Raw genomic sequence first — 22,431 nt, 5'->3', positions numbered from 1 at the left:
GAAATTCTGCATTTGGGGATCTTTAAGTCTTGTTTCAGCTTGAGCTGGAACACTTAGCATATTGCCAGCTATGGGCAGCACCTGTATCCAGGAACTTTGAATAAACACAGGAGTGTATGGAAGCTTAATAACCTTTTTGTGACTGCAATAGCACCCAGCTGACAGATTTGGGTGCTGAAGGATACCTAAATTCCATTTGAAGAGCTGGACCTCTGTTGCTATGGTGATGAGAACTGTATAAAAAGCTACACAGAATGGAATAAAATATTGTATTTAAATAGACCCATGGAGATCTACAAGTTTATTTCTTTTTTAGGTTTCATACTCATGCACACTGCTGTGTACCTGCCATAGCTGCAATTTCCTTCCTCAGTTTGACACGTGGGATTAGGTGACATGGAGTGCACTCTGTGCTCCCCGTGCAGCTGCCAGCCCAGACGGGCAAAGGCTTGGAGTACAGCAAAAACTGGAAATGCTGCTTTTGCCCACTCAACAGGAATGTGTTCATCACAAAGGAAGTATGTGGTGAGTGGTGCTAGAGGGTATTTGAAAGATATGTGTGTGTGTGTGTGTGTGTGTGTGTGTGTGTGTGTGTGTGTGTGTTTGTGGACAGAAGACTTCTTTGTTGCAGACTAAATTGGGGGCTATCACCACATCTGCAAGCCTAAGACTTCAGTATTGTTCACTCCAAAACACAGTAACAGTAAAATTAATGCTGACTTCTCTCCTCAAGGTATTTCCTTCTCTCTCCCCAATATTTTATTCCAGAGCACAACTACTGTCAAGAGATAGAAGGGGCCCCACACACACACTCTCTCCTTGGTCTCTGTGAGAATAATTTTAGAGCATAGAAAGACTTTGTTCTGCTGTCAGCTGAGGCAGCTTTTCACCACTCCAGCAAGCAAAGTTTCCTTCCAGCAGGCTCCTTCTGAAGTTCACATCATGATGAGAAACTCACAGTCAGCCCATTCAATGTAATGGCAAGCACACCTCTCCTCAGATTACAATAGCATATGGGTACAATTCCTTCAATTTTCTGCTGCATTGGTTTTTAGAGCAAAACTTGTGCTCTCCTTTTTTTGTGTTCTAGTCTCCTGCTCTGACTTAGTCTCACTTGAGAAGTCTGGAACTGCATTTCAGCTACAAAATGTGCTAAAAATCTTTTAGATCACAAAATCACAGAAATGCTGGTTGCAATGGACATCTGGAGATGTCTAGTCTCCATCATTCTACTCATCACCCACAAGGGACCAGCCTCTGGCTTTTTGTAGCTGAGATGTGCAAACTTCAAAATATGGAGGTTGAACAACCTTTCTGGTGAGCTCTTCCACTGCTGTGCTTCCTGCTGAAATATTTTCTTAATGTTCAGACTGAAACCCCAAATCTCATTTTGTGGTCTCAGTCCTTCTTATAGTGCCTGGAACTACTAAGAAGGGTTTGGGTTTCTGTCTTTGCAGCTGCCCATCAAGTCCTTTTAGTTACAAGTGTGTCCCTTAGCCTTGTCTCCACAAAGGCAGGACAGACTCAACTCTCTTGGCCTCTTCTTGTGAGCCATGAGCTCCCAACCTTGTGCCATTTTGGTAGCCCTCCATTATACCTGCTGCAGTTTCTTCCTACCCTTCTTCAGTGGGAGCCCAAACCAGACACAAAATCATAGATGGGATTTTATGAGAGCCCAGCACTCTCTTCACTGCCAGCTATCAGCCAGACATCAAACCACTGATTTGTCCCCATCTCTTCATGAAATCAAGGGGTACCTAAAAATCTGCAGGCACCACAGCCTGGAACGCCAGTGTTCCTGAGGCAATTAATGTTGTATTTTCAGCTGTGCCCAGAAGTTTCTCAGTTTTAACAAATCTGTGCAGTTCAACATTCATCTTAGACATGACTCCTGTTGGTACCCACAAATGAGGCATCTGCCTTGCATGCAGGGGAGCCTAAGCCTGTGATCAAGGAGCAAAAGACCAGATGATTCACAGAAAGACAGCAAATAACCAGCAAAGTCTACTGCGACAACCCACTGCCAGTCTGCTGTCAGTGACCCTGCAGATCTTCTCTTTTCCAGCATACTGGCTGCCTGTGACATTTTTTCTTCATCCAACATTCAAATTAGAATGATCAGAGGCTGACCCACAGAGTCTAGTTCATCATGAATTTTTTCTTACTGATTGCATAAATAATCACAGGCAGGAGAGTGCCTTTTACATCAGTACACAATTGCATAAGCTTTTGTAAGAACATAAGGAGGAGTATGTTGAGTGGTAAAGGCATGCTTGAATTGTCTTATTTATCTCAAAAGTCTAAAGGCCTGTCATCTGCCAAGTGACAAAGCTGTTTAACCTAGACTCATCTCCATTTTCTAACCTATTAATGCATTTGGAGTGCATGGGTAAACAACAGTATTTAACACTGACGTTCTTTGGGATATTCTTTTCTCTGGGTTCTGAGAGATTTTGTATATTTTACACCTTTTTTTTTTTCTTTGTGGGATTAATGGCAGAATCACGGGCAAATTCAAGGGATTAGGATGGGATTCTTTCTTAAACAAAAGAAATGTGCAAAAGCAAAGGAATAGGCAACCTGCTATGCAAATCAAAACTATGAGGTTAAGTACAAAATAGACATGGAATTGCCTGGAGGAATATGATGAAAAGAGGCACAGATCTGTGAAAACATGACAAGGATAAGGTTATCAGCTTCCTGCATTCAACAAAATATAGAGACTGTACTGTGAGGTCAGCCTGACGGAAAAATCTGCCTTTTGTGTGACCCACCTCATCTTTGGTCTTCAAGCAGAGATGGACAAATGCAGCTCAGAGGTTGCTTCATCTCGGTTAGTGAAATTTCTGAATAAATTCTCTCCATTTCATCCGAGTGACGTGTCTTTCCAGCAGATGATTGAAGGTCATAGGAAGGAAGATTGGAGACTCTGTTTGGTTATGCAGTTGGGGTAGCAAATAGAGAAAATGACTCACAAGCTCTAATATTAAACATAGATGTCTTTCCATTTCCCAGAAAGTGGTCTTTAAAAGCAGGCTCTGCAGCCACTCAGCCAGCTGGCACAGGAGCCCGAGACACCTTCTGAGCATTCTTTCATGTCACTGTGGCAGAATTTTCCTCTGTTCCCTTCTTTTCTGGCACAGCTATGGAGCCTGCTTGTGGCTGGCCAGTCCCTTCAAGCTTCAGATCTGTGCTCAGCATCACAGCTGGGCCCTGCTGCTACCAGAGCTAATTAGAGTCCTGCAGGTCACTGCCTTCATGAAGATGTTTTTGTTGTTTTGTACCAAGTACCCCATTCCCTGGCTACTGGCACTTATCCTGCTTTCAGCACTGAGCCCTAAAGCTCCAAGACACTGGAGAAGCCAGATTCTCAGTACAATAATTAGGCTGAAACACAGAAGAAAAGCAATCCATTTTCTCCTGTCACAGCTAGCATCACGTCTTAGGTCCTGTCTCCCACTCCCCTCCCAGATTGCTGTGTGGTGTGTGTAATGGCAGCATGCTCTAATTAATGCATGCTAGATAGGGAGCTGTGCTGGCAGGCTTGTGAGGTGGATCTTACAGAGGAATTACACTTGTTCACCTCTAAGGGGGAAGTTCCACAGGCAGGGAGGTCAAGTTCACAGCTCCCTTCTCTGGGGTACAGCCCCTACCCCTGTACATCCCCCTGCTCCTGGCTGTGCTGGCCCACCATGTCCCTCACACAGGCTCAGCTAGAACAGTGAACACCCATTTCTGCTTTTCTTCTTGTATGCTAATGGTTTTTTTCTCTGTAGTGATACAGACTGGTTGCACAAGGTCCAAAGATCAGAGAAAGTGCAAGGGAAGCAGTTAGACCACAGGATATGTATGGGAGGAGATAACATTTCTGCAGAGTGTGAACTGAAGGCTGAGCTGCCTCACAAAACTTTATTCTAAGTACCTGGGATATGATTGATTGGGGGAAAACAAATGAAAACCAACTCTGGTCTTAACCTTTTCTTGGGAATATTTAGCCTTAAAAACATGCATGTACTAAGCAAAGATCAGCCCAAGAGAGAGATGCTATACCTCTCCATAAAGTATTTCTGGCATTTGCTTAAGGGTGCTACACTTATATGCCATATCTTATGTCAAGAAAATCATGGACTCATCACAGAATCAAAGGATAGTCTGGATTGGGAAGGACCTTAAAGACATCCAAATCCCTGCTCTAGGCTGGGACACCTTTCACTAGACCTTGTTGCCCAGAGCTTCATCCAACATGGCCTGAAAAACTTCCAGGGATGGGAAATGAACATTGACTTTTGCATCCTGAGCACAGGTAACATCAGTAAAAGACTAGGAAGGAAAGAGTAGCTTTTTAATTTTTGTGTAAACTGTGGAGCCTTCAGATATGCAAGGAATGTCTAAAGAGGAAATGCTATGGCAATGGTAAAACAAGAGACACTTTCTTATGCAGGTGTATGGATCAGTCTGATGACAACTATCTGGTTAGGTGTGGAACAAATCCCATTCTCAAAGAGGCAAAAGTGAAACACTGAAACACTGTTTTACTGATCACCTTCAGTGATAGTTGCCAAGGGTTATATCCATGCAACATCCAGAATTAGGCCCTTTGTGCTTAATTTCCAGGCAAGGTAAAAACCTTTTTGAATAATGAAAATATGTGAATATGGATTGCATACTGTGCTGAAGCCTCTGGGGCTTGATTCACTGGGGTGCTGGAGGTGTCTAACTGCTGGTCTGTGTGCTAACTTCCAAACCAGCCATCTTCCAGACCTCCTTGGCACCTAAATTATATAGATACCATGGCTCTCCTCCTGTACAGAAATCCCTGTGGCACCTGAATTTCAACTACTGCTGCTCCCTATCTCAGGCTCACAAATCAAACATTTCCCTGCTTGCTGTGCTCATGGGACCTGAGCTATTCCATGCTGCAATAAAAACATACATATTCATTAAGGCACAGGAACAAGAAGCTGTAAAGAGTTGATTCTGCAGCCTTGAGGGTTGGATCCTTACCTGCACTGGAGGAGAAGCAGGGCTGGCTGCCTTAGTCTGTACATGCTGAGTTGCAAATGCAAAGGAAAAGGCTTCCATTACATTGAGAATAATTTATGGGATTGACTGAGACAGCCACATCCTATCTGAGTCAGTACCCCACTGACAGAAAGTTTCCATAAAGAGGGGAGATCTGGCTGTGAGTTTCTGTCCCAAAACACACAAAGCAGGGATTTTGTCTCAGGGATACTCAGAAGAGCTGGGGTTTGTGTGTGTAGCAGGGAGGAGTGTTTGGATGTTTTGTGAAAAGATGCAGGGATATGGAGGAAAAGGATGGCTTCAGGACTTGGTACTCTGGGAAAGAGAGAAAGTCAGTGAAACAGATGTCAAGCACCTCAGAGTCATCAAATTGCAGGTGTAGGTCTATCTGTGCAAGCACAGTGCCATAGCACCTGGGAAAACTGTCCAGTGGAAACTTTTGTATTTAGGGAACTAAACATTTCCTGTTTAAATAAATTTAATTAAAGGGAAGAGAAGAGAGTTTAAAAATTTACATTTCTACTTAGAGCATAAAATGGCTGTTAGCATCCTGATCTGTCCTTGCAAATCTGGTCCCAAAGCTTTTACTCGCTTTTTTATTTTAAGTTAGTATTTTTAACAACTTGTTCCTTCTCTACAGAATTTTCTAAAAATATCAAGGATAATAATATGGGTGGAAAAACCACAAAATCCAAAGACCCTAAGGGGCAGAGCCAACAGCACACAAATGATCACCCTCTCCCCTGAGTGCATGGCAGGCAGTTATCAGTGCCAGCCTAATTCCCTGTCTCCACTCTTGTGATATCAGCAAAACAAAAGGGGCCAAGCAAATCCCTGGTGTCACTGCAGCAAGTTGCTGGGCTCCCTCAGGCCTGGGTTTGCCCAGCACGTTTAGCAGAGTGATGTATGCTAATGTGCAGGCATCTCCCCTGGGCATCTGCACCTGGCCTCGGGTCCACACCGAGTGTCTGTCCCTCACCGCATTTCTCTACTTGTGTTTTGGATTCCTGTGAAATATATTCTTGCCTCTTTTGTTTAACCTTTGTCTTCCAGTTTTTGTCTGCCTTGTGAGTTTTGCCTAATTAGGAACCTTTCAAATTCCCTTGTGGCCTTGAGTTTTCTCAGGCAGAATTTGGAATTAGTGTATTATTTTGTGGCTAGTTTTCAGGGCCAGGTTCATGCTTTTAAAGTGCTAAAATAACAATTAACAATACTTTGCACTTCCCTACAATTTTTTCCCCCCTCTGGGAATCTGAAAGCACTTTCTAAGCAGCAATTAATTAAGATTCAACATTATGAGGGGAGGGATGTATAGGGACACATTTCTACTGTAGGAATGCAGTCATTTCTGGGGTAGCTAGTAATAACTAGTTTAAGAGAGTTACTACAACATATTCAATACCAGACAGCAGTTTTTAGACTGTAAAGTAGAATGCAATACCCAGCTGAATTTGCAAAAGAGATTTATGGACTCAGAATGAAACTACAGAAATTAATTTGACTACGATGTCAAAGTCAAGACCCCTCTCACCCATGGCCAGAAGTGCTGCTTCATGTCCTGCACAGAAGCAACCAGCCCTGATAACTGACTCAAACTGGGCCTTAAGGCTCCCACACATGGTGCTGGACTCAGATTTGGTCCTAAATCCAGAGGAAATAGTGCCACCTACTGAGCCTGCACCCCACCAAGGACCAGTGCTCAGGGTGAATTCCTGCAATGAGTGATACCCTCAACCAATATGTAAAATCCAGCATATTTTCTATGTGATGTATATACAATACATACACAGATAGACGGGCAGACAGCAGAACAGTCAATGTGCCAGAAAAGAAGCAAACTTGGGCTTGTGTGATTATATCACTTTTTTATGACAGCAAGGAGAAAAGACCTGAGCATGGACTGAAGCACCAGCTGGGAGCTGTGTATTTTGAGGCCCCACAGTAACTAGCAGTCATGTCTTGCTTTTGCTTCCACAGCCTTCAGCATGTTAATGAAGGAAAGAGTGTTTATTATTTCCAACACTCCTCCTCCCTACAAGGATAGTATTAATGATGTAAGGAAGTAAACAACTCACTGAGCCACAAAGCTCTAACAGTTATTAATTTCCAAGGAACTATCCTCACACCAATCTAGGAACTGGAGCATTGAAGAATGGTGTGAATAAATATGAACACAGACACATGCTGGTTTACAAATATCAGACACTGGTCCAGTTTGTCAAAACTGCTCCTTTTCAACAGTTTCATATTTGGATGATGACAGCTAAATCCACACAGGTTTAGCCTCAGTTTTGCCCACACTCTTTGCTGCAGTGGCTGGTGCAGGCAGCTTGGTTGAGGCTACTGATCCTAAAGCAACCCAAGCACAGACCAACAGGCACCTGCACCCTCTCTCAGCTTCCATATGAGCCAGGACTTCTCATACCTGCACCAGAGTGGTGCAGCCAATTCCCTGTTGCTGCTGTGGCTGCACCATGCTGGGGCAGATCTGCTGGTGGAGTTCAGAGTGACTGCATAAAAACTAGGAGAAAGCCATGGCAAAACTTGTGCATGCCTGATGACTGACCATGGTGTAACCTGGAAAGAAGAGTTGGTGATTGCTCTCATCCAGGATGCAGTAAATCAGGGCTGGAGATCTGGGAAATGGGAGAACATTTTTTCCTGCATCAGGAGAAAGCTGAGAGCTAGATAATCCCCATCTTAAATCAGTGCTCTAACTGCTGCCACATAGTTCATAACAAAACAAATGGCACCATCCAGTACTAGAATCCTGCCTTTATAGAAAGGGGTGATGGAGCAGATTTCAAAGGCATGAAGACAGCTAAAAATTCTAAAAAGATTTAGGTAGCCGCACCCATTCTTTTTCCTTCTGCCCAGGCCTCTAAAATTTCAACCATACATGCAAACTAGAGCAGCTGGATTCAGGCCTCTTTCATAGATTCATAAAATCACAGAATAGTTTGGATTAGAAGGGACCTTTAAAGTTCATCTAATCCAACCCCCTTGGAATGAGAAAGGATATCTCCCACTAAATCAGTCAGAGCCCCGTCAGCATTCCTATTTCCAGGGATGGGGCCTCTACCACCTTTCCAGGCAGTAGTGCTCATTACCCCTTTGTGGTACCTCTTCAGGGCTTTTTGTGCAGTGTCAGGAGGTCTAGACCTCAGAGAACTCTGCAAAATCCAGGCAAAATCTGCAATTCAGGATCAGCTCTCAGCAGAGCTTAAGAGTGCAAAGTCAGCTCAAGGATGATCCTTACTACAGGTAAAATTCAATTCTGCAAAACCAAAAAAAAAAAAAAAAGAAAATATTTAGAGGAAGACTAAAGGAAAAGCTGGGAGACATCAGTTTGGGGAAGATTGCATTTCTAAGTTGTCTCTGAGCTATCTACCTGAAACCTTTGTGAGTGGGAACAGGAGATCAGGTGAGAAGGGGAAGGGACAAGCCTGGGAAGGAGAGTAATCATTGTCTGTGACAGTATCTGCCAGCATCTGTGCAATAGAGACTGGCCAGGCACAGGCTGGGGACCAGGGACTGGGGGGGCTTTGTCACATGCCTTGTCCAAGCAAGGCAGTCTGCCAGCCACTGCTGCCACAGGGAACCACCAACTCTGCCTGTCTGCAAAGGCAGTGCTGGAGGAATGAAGACAGAGCAGGAAGTTTCTATCTTGGAGCACTGTTTCCCCCCAAAGCTCTGTGTTACTGCAGGAACTCATCTTGCTGGAGTCTTTTAGAGATGTAGGATCCTCGTCAGGAAGCTCTGCTGCACACTGTGGCAGATGTCTCCTCTTTTCAACCACCTCTGTCTGAGGTCACTTATTGACCTGTTGGGAAAGGAATTAAATTTTTCTGAAAGCAAGTAGTTTCATTTTCTTATATATGAATCCACATTTGATTGCAAGCTGTTTGTAACATGGTACTGAGCACAGAGACCCTAATCCTCACCAAAGCCCTTGGGTATGTGTTCACTGCAGGAACAAACAAAAATAGTGATTGCATTAGTTACCCACTCAGCAAACCTGGCTGCCTTTTGAGGATGCTGCTTCTTGCTGTCCTTCTGCAGAGCACTACCCTCAAAAATGAAAATAATTTCAAATAATCATTTCAGTTTCAGGTTGCTCAAAGCCAGACACTTGTAAGGGCAGGCTGTCAACTTTCCTGCACCAATTAATGTATTGATAAAGCTTCTGGAGTAGTGACATTAACAGCATTATCCTACAAAGATACCTGCAGGTAATATCAACACAATTACTATTGAATCTGAAGTGGGGAAACTGGTGAGCCTGCCTTAACAAAATTACCAAGATACATTGAATTATTTCTACCAATATGGAAACTTATATAAGAACAAAGCACTGAGTGAGACATATTTGTCTTTGTTGAGCAAAGCTGAAGCACAGATATTCCCCAGGCCATTCTGGCCCATGCTGGTGATATATTCAGAGCTCTGGATGTTTCAAGTAAATACATCTTTAGCCACATTCCCTCCACTGTTCCTACTGCTTTTGCTTAAAGGAACAGACCCTTAAAGCAAAGGATTACCCAGCCACAGAAGGTGATTTATATCTGTAGCACCACAGCCAGGGGAGGAGGTGGGATGTCAGAAGAAGGAGCTCTTAGCAAGGTATGGATGGGCATAAGGTATTCATCCACTTTCACTCCTGCAGCAAAACCCAGTGGCCAGACCAGTGTTTCACAACCTTTGGACTTACTCCAGCCAGTGCAGAGATGTTAGCTTCAGGGTGAGGAGAGTGGGGAATGTGATCAGACAGGAACAGTCACAGGGCATCTCTCTGAAAACAAAGGAAAGGATGCTGGATGAGTGAAAGTTGGGATGTGTCCATCTTAGCCCTATGTAGCAAATGCCTCTACTCTCAAAATTTGAGCATGCCCTTATAAAATCTTAATGTGCCCTAGGCATGGTCTGTCCCTTTTTCACTTAACCCATGTATGTATGCATGTACATATACAAATATATAATTTTAATATATAAGAGGTGACCCATTGAAGAAACAACAGAGCAAACACCACACAGGGTAGGCAATCCTACTCAGAGACATTGCTTTCCCTGTTTCACTTGCTTTGGTAGATTGCTATATTGTGCAGAGATATCTCCTCACTGTTTCCTCTTAATTATCCTTAATTCTATTAAACAGATAAACATCAACTGCAAATAATGCATGCTTAATTATGCAGTGTTGGTGGTTGATACTGTATTATCACCAGCTTTTCTTTTAATATTTTGGCAACACTCAAATGAAACTGCTACAATGTGCTTAAGTAGCCTCTATCAGAGTGATGGTCATGAATCCACTGCATGCACAGTAACCTCACCTCTGCCCACAGAAGAACAGCAGGGATGGTGAAAGGGAGCAGTTTCCATCCCAAACAAGCTTCCAGATGCCCTTGCTCGATATGGAGCTGATGGCAGGAGGCTTGCAAATGGTTGCCAGGCGACCCCAGAGAGAGGCAGGAAGCACCACCATGCAACACAAAACAATCATTTTCAAAATAAAGCAAAAATTCTCTGGGTTTTGTCATCATTATTATTTGTAATTGCTTCTGAGGATGGAGAAGGCTTGTCAGACCAGATGGGACCAGAATATATAATGAAGGACACAGCACATTGCCCAGGAACCAGAGGTAGCTGAGAGCAATAGGGCCCCAGGACTGTCACTATTGCATTAGGGACAAACAAAACCACAGGGACACCAGTAAAAATGCATCTATTTTCACAATGACATTGCAAAGATGCCATATGACAGACAACATTTTTAATCACTAAATAATCATCTCCTATAGACACTCTTTACCTGTCATGGTAGACTTGGTCTGGGCCTCCAAGGGTCTAGATCTTCCTGGATTTGGCTCTGTGCATCATATTTGCCACCGAATCTGTAATTCAAACCAAAATAATTTGTTTTCTATGTTGAATATTTCTAGGAACAAGGTGTAAAAATCTTAGTGAAGTGGGATTTCTTTTGCCAGATGCTTCACTTTGCTTTCTTGTCTCTTCCACCTATGTACTGCCCAAGCAGAAGTGGTACATTTTCCTGCTGTTACACAACAGCTTAAATAGATCCATGAGCCACCTCCCCATTTCAGGTGACACAAAACACCTGAGGCATGGCCCTGTGCCAGCATCCAGGTAATGAGAAGAGCTGAACCAGCTCCTAGTGGGCCCAAAGGAGGGTTTGGAAGTATTTAGATAGAACAGTCATTTTACAGTGATTGGTGAAACTGTTTCAAGTACATTTATCCTCATGTTAATTTATAGGAGTCCTGCTCAAAGACACTGCATTTGCCCAGAATGAGGCAATAAAGAGGATCTGGCCCTTGATAAGTATTCACCATTACAAACATAACAGGCCAGGTGCAGCTCTCCTTCCAGACCCCTCCTAAATATTTGAAATGGGTTGGGTGAAATAGGTCTCAAGGCAGTGCTGGCCCTGCTTGAAATGGGAGCTTGGACTGGGTGATGTCCCAAGGCCCTTTTGGTGTGAACTATGCTGGAGTGGTGCAGTGATGAGGAGGAAAACCTGGGCACTGGGAAGCCCCTTCAGAGCCCTTGAAGCATCCTAAATTCATACTGGCAGAAGTGCAAGGAGTAGAGATTCCTTTCTTTGCTGACCAAATCAGTCAAGTGCCTGAAACACCTTCAGGGTGCAGAACAGCTCCTGCATTCACATGGCTGAGTCACACAGGCCAGAGCCAGCCTTGTGCCAACGTGGGATTGGCACAAAAGCTGAATAATGAAGAGATGTTTATGCTGCTGCTGCTGCTGCTGCTGCTGCTGCTGCCTTTACTCAGGGACTGGTTTTATTCTTGCAGGCTCTCAGGCAGTCACCATTCATGCACAGGTGCAACCATAAAGGGGCCAAATGTGGAAGGCAGGGTGTGACTAAGCCCAAAAATGAGCGACACAAATGCATTATTCATGCAGAAAGCTTACAATGCTCCACAATTCCTTTCTTCAGAGCAGATCACTCCACTATCAACGTCAGCTACAGATTCTTCATTTCTGACACCTGCCTTTGTTCCTTTTCTACCTCAGAAGTGAGGTGACCTGGGGGTTTGCCTGAAATGGTTGCTCAGAACAAATTTTCCAGCAATGCTGGGTAACAGCCTGGGACATTTAGGGGGTAGAAGATACACAAGGGACAACAGAGTCCTGCCCTCTTATGCTGTCTGCCCCTCTGAGCACAGGAGTCTGTGTGATGTCAGGAACTTTGCTAGAGAAATGCATTAGAGGAAAAGAAGGGTTTAAAAAAGAGAGAGGAAGAGGAGACCAGAGAAAGCAAAAGGGAAGGTGAGGATGGAAAGAGAGAGAAACTTCCAATCAACATTAAAAAAAAAAGATGGAAACTTGACTATGTTGTTGAAAATAATAGGGGTTTTAACAGTTAAAAGGTTTTAAAAGGTCATTATGCATTTAGCAGCAAAAGAGCAATATGAATTTCTAAGCAGCAACATCTGGAAGATCAAAAGAAATCATACTTCAATCAACATGAAAATCTCTGCTCATTACACACAATCATATTTAGTTATTAATAGACACAGGCTAGACACTGACATTTTACACATTTCATCCTATGATGCGCCAGGGACACTTCTGGCATTTAGTTTATCATTTTCATCAGTGTCATGGAAAGAGTGACCGATATGACCCCAAAAAATCTCACACTGTCAGTCATCCTAAGTGAATTTATCAACACATACGAAATCAGAATCCACATGAGAGTTTTAACTGTTTGCATACTAAATTACTTCATTCTTCACGCTTCAAAAAAAAAAAAATCAGTTTTGCATAATAAATAATGATAAGGGCCAGTGGACAATTATATAGGTGGAAACAGTATGCAAAATACTTGGAATTCAAATTTGACGTGTGAATATACCCAGAAGTTGCTTAAGTAATCAGCTCAGCAGCTGTATTAGCCATTGTTAGAGCTTAATACAAAAGCTCTTCAGCTTATATTAAAAGCAACCCAACTTAAACTGCAGTTGGCACATGTCCTATTAGTATTTTTGTTTTGTTAGACAGCTTCCAATGGATTCAGATGTGCAATTAGGTCAATATTAAAATTAAATGGTCTGTTGTTTTAAGTCAGAATACAAAGAGGTCTTTGGGAGGAAGGAGTCAGTCCAAAAATAATGTTGACTCCAACATGAGCACAAAAACAAAGTGCTGTAAGCCAGCAATGCCAGCCTAAATCTGTACCTTGTGGTGTGAGAGGGAAGGCTCTTAGCTGAGAATCGTTTGCTAAACTGGCACATTCGATTTCATGACTGATTTTTGTGTGTAATAATTGCATTAAAAAAATAATGAGAGTGGGTTTCTTTCTAGTTTTAGCAATCACTATGGCAAACATGCTGAGACGCTTCAGACAGAAATGTGATTTTACTTCTAATGACAATTATTTTTGGACTGAATTGTAATTTAGTTCGTTAATTAGATCTGTCACTGCATTTTCTAACTCGGTTATTGCATCCTTTGATGATTTTACTAGAATTATACTTCTATTTCTGCCACTTTGCATTCTATGCTTTAATAATTCTTCAGACAAGTATGCTAGGCAGTTGATTACATTTTGTGGCAGCAGTAATGCAAACCCTCTCCTGTGTTACATTGATTCAAAAATCACGCTGGTCACTGAACAAACGCGCTAAGCCAAAGCTGCTCTGGACAAGTGAACTATTCAGAGGAATTCAGCCAGGGACAGATTGTGGACATGCTTTTTTAGTCATTAAATAGACATAAACAGATACTAGGAATTGTAAATGTAAACAAGATTTAAAAAAAAACCCCTCTGAATGTTGTAAAACTCATTTAGTTATCAGCAAAATGAGATCTTATCTACCAAATTATTTCAGGGCAAGCTGGTGTAGGTTTATTATATATTAATGAACTGACAGATTTTTAAAGATCTTGCCTTTTCAACAACTTTAGAAAATTGATTGTTTTTATGCAAGGTCTGGCTTTTTATTCATCTAGAACTGTGGTTTTAGTTCAATTTTGGAATAAAGATAATATGATCAAAACAGTCACATCCAAAAAAACTCCAGCACTCCCCAGCTACTGATTCCCCCCAGCCTCCCTGTGTACCCAGACATCTGCCAGTCAGGTGCTGTGTGACGTGGATTACAAGACAAAATCCTGCTGCTGAAAATACCCTCCACTAAACATAGCTGGCAGGGCAGTGAGTAGCCCACTGGACTATGCTGGCTGTAATTCCACTGTCTGCCCTGCACAGGAGACAGCTTGGAGCTGCCCTGCAGCCCAGGCAGAGCAGAAAATGACCACAGCTTCCCTCTTCTCTTTGCTTGCTCAAAGGAGAAACGTTTGCTCTGCTTCCTTTCCAGAATTAAACTGCTTCTGTTGTCTTTTAAGAGAGGGATCACAGAGCTGGTATTCCAGAAATTACCTAGTTCTGCCTGACATGTCCTTACTCAGTCCTGTCCCACTCCTAAAGGAATGAATTTGATAGAAGATTTTCATTTAACACATTCAGGGATATTTTTAATGCCAGTTTAAGAGCATTTTCATGCTTACTGTACAGCTGGATTGTTTTCAAAGTAGCTGTGCAGGCTCTAGGAAGACATCCTGTGAATCTAGTATTTGGTTACTTGGCTTTAGGGGTGCTATGAATTTCCTAGCAGTGACTAAGCAGACTTCCAGGACACAGGGACCAGCTAATCACTTCCCAACAGTCTTCTTCCCACATTTCATTGAATTCGTCCGAGTGGGCTCAATTTTCAATCCACTAAGCAACAGCACAGGGTAAAAATATTTGTAATTCTAATAGTTAATTTGTAATTATTTCTTAACCTCCATGGGTTTCTTTTCACTTCTTGAAATGTTGGGCTGCAGAACAGAAATGGATATTGCTTTAAAAGGTTCTGTAAGCCTGGAAAATGGAGCAATGCTCACATAACAGGCTGGTGGTCAGAAAGGCCTTGCTGGGGTATGAAGGAAACACTGAATCAAGAGTGTTCAGCCCCATGAAGAGGCTGTCCATTATTCCATAGACCAGCCCACAAACTGAGCACTAATTTTCTTTCTTTAAATGCTCTCTCATATGGTTTTTGATCATAAAAGTGTACCTTAAAATAACTAGGCATAATAATAAACCATTTGAAACTCAATTATTAAAATTTCCAATGATACTAATTCCAATCTACTAAAAATAACCAATAATTCCTCATGAAGGTGCTTTCCAGTCTCAGAATTATATCCCAAGCTGGTGGGAATGAGTTCATGGCTTGGAAGTGGAGTTGTAAGAGAGGATGTCTAGGAATTTCTGCCTTATCATCTCCACAGGCTTTTGTCATGTTATCATGGTTTAATTTTGGCAATTTACCTCCTCTACTATATAAATACAGCTTAAAAACCCAAGAGGCAGTTCACTCATAGCTTTTCTGAACCAGTTTTTTGTTGTTTTTTCTTTTTTAATCTGCTAAGCAAAAATACTTGAATGTCTACAATCCTTTCTGAAGAGGCAAGACAGAGAAAGATAAAGCACATGGGCATGAGGGAGAGGTGGGATATTTGGACAATTGCTGCAAAATTAGACACTTTGTACAAAACAAAGCTGTTTAAAGTATAAAGCTGTAGGAGCACCATATGAGCAGGGCAGGAGGAGGGTGGGTTTGAAGGGCAACAGCAAAAAAAAAATAATCACTTATCTTTTAACAACCACTACTTATAACTATTTAAAACTTGGAAAAATCATGTGCACAACTTTAGGTGGAGGGAGCAGCAAGAGAGCATCTTTGTATCACAGTAAAGCCACACGTGTTCCTTGGATGCAGTGGGGTGCTGGCCCTTGTCCCCACAAGTGTTTTCCTCCTGCATATTCTGTCCTAGACACTGGGAGGTCACAGCAAAGAATGGATCCAGTGAGGACTGGACATGCTCCTCTCCTGGGAGAGAAAAAAGCCCTAAGAAATCCTGAGGCATGACATCCACGCTGGGTCAGTAATTGAATGGAAGAGGGGAGGAGGGGGAAAAGGAGCAAGAGGGTTGTCAGGCAAGCAGAAAAGCAAAGGAGAAAAAGCAAAAAAGGTTTTCTCTTGGCATGAAAAGTGCCCTGTGACATCTGGCCAGGATGCTTGTGGAGCAGGAGGATTCATGCAGGTAAAAAAACCTATCCTGATGCAGGCCTGAAGCAAGGCAAGGTGGGCTAGCTGTGGGAGGACTGTCAGAAGGGATGTAGTCACTCTAAAACAAAGATGCCTCTGCACAAAACTTGTACCAGTGCAAGTCATTGCAAAACAGTTGTGCTGCTTCCAAAGTGGTTTAATTAAGGCAGAATCAAAATGTCAGCTTAAAATAAAGGGAAAAAGAAAAAGAAAAGAACTTTTGTATGAAGACACAAGGCATCTGATGCCAAAAAAGGCACAAAATTACAGAGGAGGAGAAAAAACATCTCAACATTTCCATCTTGCCAAAGACCCTTCTCACTGGAGGGAATTTCAGTTGAATTGTTGCCACTGCCAGCAGCTGGAGTTGCAAACCGAGCAGGGGAGCAGCAGGGTTCTCATTCTCTTGCCTTACTGACCAAGGACTCTGACAATCCAACTCATTATTTTCAAAAGCTCAGCTCAAAGCAGCAGTCCCAGCATTTGCTGGGCCCATATTAGTCCACTTACAGCATTTGTACCATCCAGTGACAGGGATTCTGGCAAGAACCAAGATAAAAACCATCTTGGAAAGGAGGTTTGGTGAATGGCAACACTAAAAAGCACTTCTGGTTTTTCCATGCAAGAGGAAATTCAGTGAGAAATCCAGCACAATGCTGCAGCCAGATGCAGTTTTGGGGAAGCAGTGTAAAGGATGAAGCAAGAGCTTCATTCCAAGTGGAGAAGCCCTGGGTGCCCTTCTTCCACTGAATGTTTGCTGGAGGTTTATGAACCTCCACATGTGCTTTGGAAGGGGAACTGAAGAAACTGAAGCTGTGATTGCTGCTTTTACTCCAGACTGGCTTGGGCACCTGGGAAGCTCCTCAGCTGCAAAGCAGCACCTGCCTTGCCCTCATGCAAACACAGGCAAAGGTCCAGGCAGCAGCTCCAGAGATGGTTTTGGAAATTTTATCCCAATGCCAGACTGGACCAAATCAGTTTGCAACAAAGAGAGACTCAGAACACCTGCAACAAAGGTGGTTATTGTTGTTGGATGTTGTTTCAGCTTTCCTAATCTAAAAACAACAGTTAATAAAACTTAGCAAAATCTTCTCTGAGAAATTTCACCATTGTGCAAATTTTTATGCCTGAGTTATAAACCCAAGTAATTAACAGCACTCCAATGGAAATGATAGAAAAACCACTACAGTAGTGCTATGGGGAATGCTTTTCCTCTGTCTTGTTACAGTTCTTTTATCACAAGTTGGAAATAAATGTATAAGTTAAACAAAATAAAAATGCCCACCTAATTGTGCAGATGCATAGTTAATTAGTCACTTAATTTAACCCACTTAGCTTCAACAGGAAAGAAATGCAATCTGACAGTCAAGGCAATATTTTTTCCATTCATTCTAGTGTTTGAAAACATCTGCTTTATTTTAATAGCACCTGAATTCAATGGATTGATGCTAATGTTTTTGCTTAATTTGGTTTTAGAAAGGTTGTATAACATTAAATAGGTAAAGAACATACCATGGGTAAAAATAACTGTCATTATGTTTCTGGGAAATATTAAAAAATGTTATTAAAAATAAATAGATATACATTTGTGAATAGATTGATTAAAGAGGTACTTAGCTGGGAAAATTTGCTTTGGGATGAAAGTTGATTAAAAAAAAATCATGTGCTTATGTCTCCAAAGAAGACACTGCTAGAAAACATTGAATTGTGTGGTTTGTTATATTTGCAATCCGAGATTCCTGTGTTAATGGCTCCCCGGTATTCATTACCATAATGCAGCATTAAACAAGCTATGCTACACTGCCTCCACAACACTCTGCTGTCCATCAGCAGGGAGCAGGGCACTGGGGACCTGATCTGCAGCTCTGTGCAGCCAAAGGCTGCTCTGCTTGTTTTCCCTGCCTTTCCTTTCACCTACAGCTCGAGGTGGCACCTGCGCCCCAGGAGCGCTCACGCTGGGCATCGCTGAGCAGGCTGTGCTGCTCCTGCTGCACCTCTCACTCAATGCACTCTGCCCATGGATAAAGACAAAGGCAGCCCAACCTGACCCAGGAGGCAGGCAAAACTGAGATACAGCCCCAGGGTGAAGGATCACAGCCAGGTTGCTGGATCCATGCCCATCACAGAAGGCTTAGAACTGAATTTATCTATCCTGATATTGCCAAGGATGGCAGCAAGGACACCTTCTCCAAGAGCTGTGTAACCACTGCCCTCAGCATCCTATGTACCACTGCCAGCACACACAAGTATTACATCACCATGGCTGCCAAAGCAAAAGACAATTTGGGGATTGGGAAACTATTAAAAGGGTAAGTAACAAAATCCACACTCTGTATTCATGGGAGATTTTTGGGAAAGACTTAAGGAAAACTTTCACACAAAGCTCAGTGCAAGTACTGATATACTAAAAAATAACTGTGTGCTTAAGTCTTGGCCTGGGTCCAAAGCTGTAAAGAAATAATATCCACAATAATGCTGACTGCATGCCTCTCCATGAGCTATATGGAGCCACTACAGCTGAGGGCAAAACCCTGTGGCACAATGCCCTTGTTTATAAATATACACTCATGCTTTCGTATGGGTGCATGTATAAACACACATATATATACTAAATATATGTGCCAGCATCTACCATCTCAAGATCACAAGATGCTTTCAACATAAATCTCATGACTTAAATTCTCTCGTCTGAGCTTTGCAGATAATGGATATTTTATCTCACTAGTGGCTCTGAAAAAATGACGTTGAAATGACTGTCTCATTTCAAACTACTTTGTTACTTATCTGCAAACAGAAAAATATTTTAAAATCAGTATATCAGGTAAAATAAAATGCTTCATGTATGAAAATATTTTATTTTCATCTGATGTTAAGAATTTAGAACATTTTGGAATAAATTTCATGTCATTTTTAGCTAAAATGTACTTTCCAATTTAAAATATCAAATATACCATCCTGACAGTATTACAAAGAAGCATACTTCCTATGAAATTAGAAAGCAAAATTCACAGTGAGATAACATTTTTTTTACAAGTAAATATTTAGTATCATGGAAACCTCTTGGCTCATGAGAAGTTTTTGCATAAAATAGTTCATCCAGTTATGTATTTGGGCCTTGCATACGGTTCTTGGTTTTGAAGTTGTAGACAGACTGGAAGCAGTTTGAGGTATGTCCTTAGTTTCCCAGCCTTTTTTGTGAAATTATATATTATATGCTATTAGGGAAGGGAATACACGTGTTCTTGGTTCTTGAGCTGCATTAGTACTGGGAAATGAAATATTTACTTTGGCAATGAAGATATTTAGAGTAAAAAGGGAAAGGAGAATCCTTACTTGTCTACAGTGTAGCAAACTCTTTTGCTGAACCTGCTTCTGGTATGCACCATGGACAACAAGTTCCTGCGCTTTGTCTCCCTCCAGCTTTGCCTTTGTCCAGAAGGAAACAATGCAGGAAACCCAGGGAGTGAGTGCATCCTCCTGCCTCTGTCCAAGGGCATGGCAAAGAGGCTGCTACCTGCACACTGCCACATGAGTGCAGGCAAGGGGAGGATAAACAGATGTGGCCCAGCTCTCCCTGGGATGCTGCCCCTGCATCCAGCTCTTCTCCTCTCATTTTCACTGAACAGCCAGGGAAAAGGGAAGGGAAGAAAAGGAAGAGGCTCAAAACCAAAACTCACTGCTGTGACTACAGCAACATATAAAAAGCTGTTTATGCCCTGCCTCACACACACATTGTCACATTTTTCAGGCATCCTTCTAGGACAAAACATGGGACTATGGTTAGTCCTGGCACTCTTGGGGTCTCCAGCAGCCTACAGCCAATGGAGTCTGACAGTCCCATGTCCAGGAAGCTGAGAAGGAAACCAATCTTGAGGAGCTGGAGACAGGTAAAGGAAATCAAAGAACACCTAAAAATTGTTACTGCCATAATGCATAGCAATAGATTTTAATGACTATTCAGTTGAAAAGATAAGTATCAGCACATGGAAGAAACCCTGAGGAAGAAATAACAAAACAAGAAAGGCCAGGTTACGCTATCATTTGTTTAATCATGAATGTAATGGATGATGGTGAAGGAAAAGGTCTTGCCAGCAATGCAGTTTAGTTGGATCCTTAGTGAGGCATAAGCTTTGCTCTCAGAAAGTCTTTCTTGAAAAATAAATTCATATTGGCTTGAATACAGGCACTGTCACACAGAGTGACAATTGGCTGAGTGGCTGTAAACAAAAGGTAAAGATAAATGACACTACATCAGGTTGGTGTGCCTGCATGGAAATGATGGCCAGCAAGATACCATCGAGGAGAGGCTGGAGCTGTCAGAGAGCTACCTTGGCTTTATTTCACATCTTTGCTAATTATCTGCAAAAGGAAGGAGAAATGCATCGCAATTACTTCATTTGATTTTCTGGAAAAGAGGCAAGACTCTCACCTGCTCCTGGGAGACCCCTAATACCAAAGCAGTGTCGGCAGGGAGATGGATTGCTCCGAGGCTGCTCAGGCAATTGTTTGGGAAAACGCCCGATGGTGGAGGTGGTGGCAGCAGTACAAAAGAATATGTAGCAATTATCTGCCTGGCGAGGGGGCTGTACAGGAGCAATCCAGCTCTTGACGTAAGCAAAATGCAGTAAAGCAGATAAATAAATCTCTGTGTGTCGAGGGGGGTGTTTTCAATAAACCTGCAGGGATTTTTGCTCCAAATTATTTTAAGTATCTGTGCTATTTCCATGGGGAATTTCTTATCTCCTCCTTCCATTGTGAGGGCGTTCATTCACCTTGCAGGCAGATGAGTGAGGAGAAAGAGGTGAGACAGCATTCATTACTTGGATGTTGAGGTTTTACATCACAAGGAAGGGGAAGAGTAGCAAGAGGAGTGTTTGAGTGGGCAGCCCAAAGGAGGAGCAGGAGCAGAGAAAGAGAATGGTGAGGATTAGGCAGAGATCTCACAAAGTATGTTAAAGCCAGAAGGAAAAGGACTCTTTTCTTTCTGCCTTTTAGATGAAGGCAGGCCTGGCTCTGTTGTGTGCTGCACTCCTTACTGCCAAAAACAGAGCAACACTGTTTAAATAAGAGAGGGAAAAACTTCAAGACAAGGAAAATAGAGTAAATAGTAGATGAAAAGAAGACACAAATAACCCTTCATGCTGGAGGAAGGGATAATCCTTCCATAGGACAACAGGCTCAGGGGATAGAGATTGCTTTAGTCTCCTGTGGCTAGAGGAAAGAGGAGGAAAAAAGCAAGCAAGCTCTGATGGATTTCTCCTACACTGCATCTGAATTTTCTCATTCAGAAGATGTTTGTTAGCAGGCTGCTCAAGAGGCAGATCACCTAACCACTCCCCTGATTTCTTGATCATTTCTGCTGTATTGCAGAGGTGGTTCTATTGTCAGATGCTGAAAAGAAGAGAGACAGAGCAAGGCTAGGAAAACAAAAACAAATTATTAGTAATCTCTTCAAAAATTCAGCAAGTGACTCTAGAAAATAGGTCTGCGCTTATGTCCTAATTTTAGCAAATTAAGTGTACTATTGCCTTTTTTCAATTTTGTCTTATTTTCCTATAGGTGTTTTTAACAGTTATTTCTCCTATAAACCAGGGAAAAATATGCCTCTATAGAGAGGAGCTCTGCCATTTCATTACAATGTGCAGAGGGAAGTCTGTTGTTGCTCAAGGTCAATCTGCTTGCAAAACCTTGAATGCTGAAGCTGAGAGGCAGGGGATGTTCCCAATAGCCTGAGTCTCATCCTCAGGTTGCAAAGGTAGAGCAACAGCTGAAGTGAGCTGATGCTGCTTCATGGAAGTCAGTCTGGTTGTTCCCACACCTGCCCTGAAAGCTGGAAATGATGGGCTTTCAAGCAATGTCACTCTGGATGTTTGCACCAGACATATGCATTAGTAGGTGCCATTGCAGAAGAAATTATTAATAAATATGACCATGAGTGTGTCCAGTAACTGCTTCACCAAAGAACCTCAAGCATCAGTATCCAAGAGCCTTTCAAACAAATCTTTCTACATTGCCATTATAAAGTGAAAGTGGCCCTTGACTCTTTAAAAGGATTTTTCCCCTCAGCTCTGAGTGGTATAAATGCAATATGATTTCATATGACTTTAGATATTTGATACTGTCCAGATCAGGCTGCTCTGTATCACTGAGATGCCAACATTTGGCTAACAGAAGTGGAAACACAGCAGGTAACAATCCAGCAGAGGCAGGCTGATGGAACTATTTTATTCTGTGCTGTGACCCATGTTACAACAGGAAAATATATTGG

The 22,431-nt window shown here is 42.3% G+C and overlaps 1 long non-coding RNA gene across 1 annotated transcript; it reads right to left on the bottom strand.

Moving 5' to 3' along the window:
• Positions 1-5,049: 5,049 nt before the first annotated feature.
• On the bottom strand, positions 5,050-20,701 carry LOC143696187 (uncharacterized). The gene is made up of 5 exons (XR_013185649.1): positions 20,593-20,701; positions 10,835-10,916; positions 10,356-10,456; positions 9,734-9,814; positions 5,050-8,845 (listed from the first exon to the last, which is right to left on the bottom strand). It is a non-coding gene; the product is annotated as an uncharacterized LOC143696187 (long non-coding RNA).
• Between the last annotated feature and the right edge of the window lie 1,730 nt (positions 20,702-22,431).

Source organism: Agelaius phoeniceus, chromosome 1 (assembly GCF_051311805.1).
Source record: "Agelaius phoeniceus isolate bAgePho1 chromosome 1, bAgePho1.hap1, whole genome shotgun sequence".
Classification (NCBI taxonomy): Eukaryota; Metazoa; Chordata; class Aves; order Passeriformes; family Icteridae; genus Agelaius; species Agelaius phoeniceus.
Note: the sequence above shows the minus strand (reverse complement) of the source record. Positions and strands in the feature narration are given on the sequence as shown.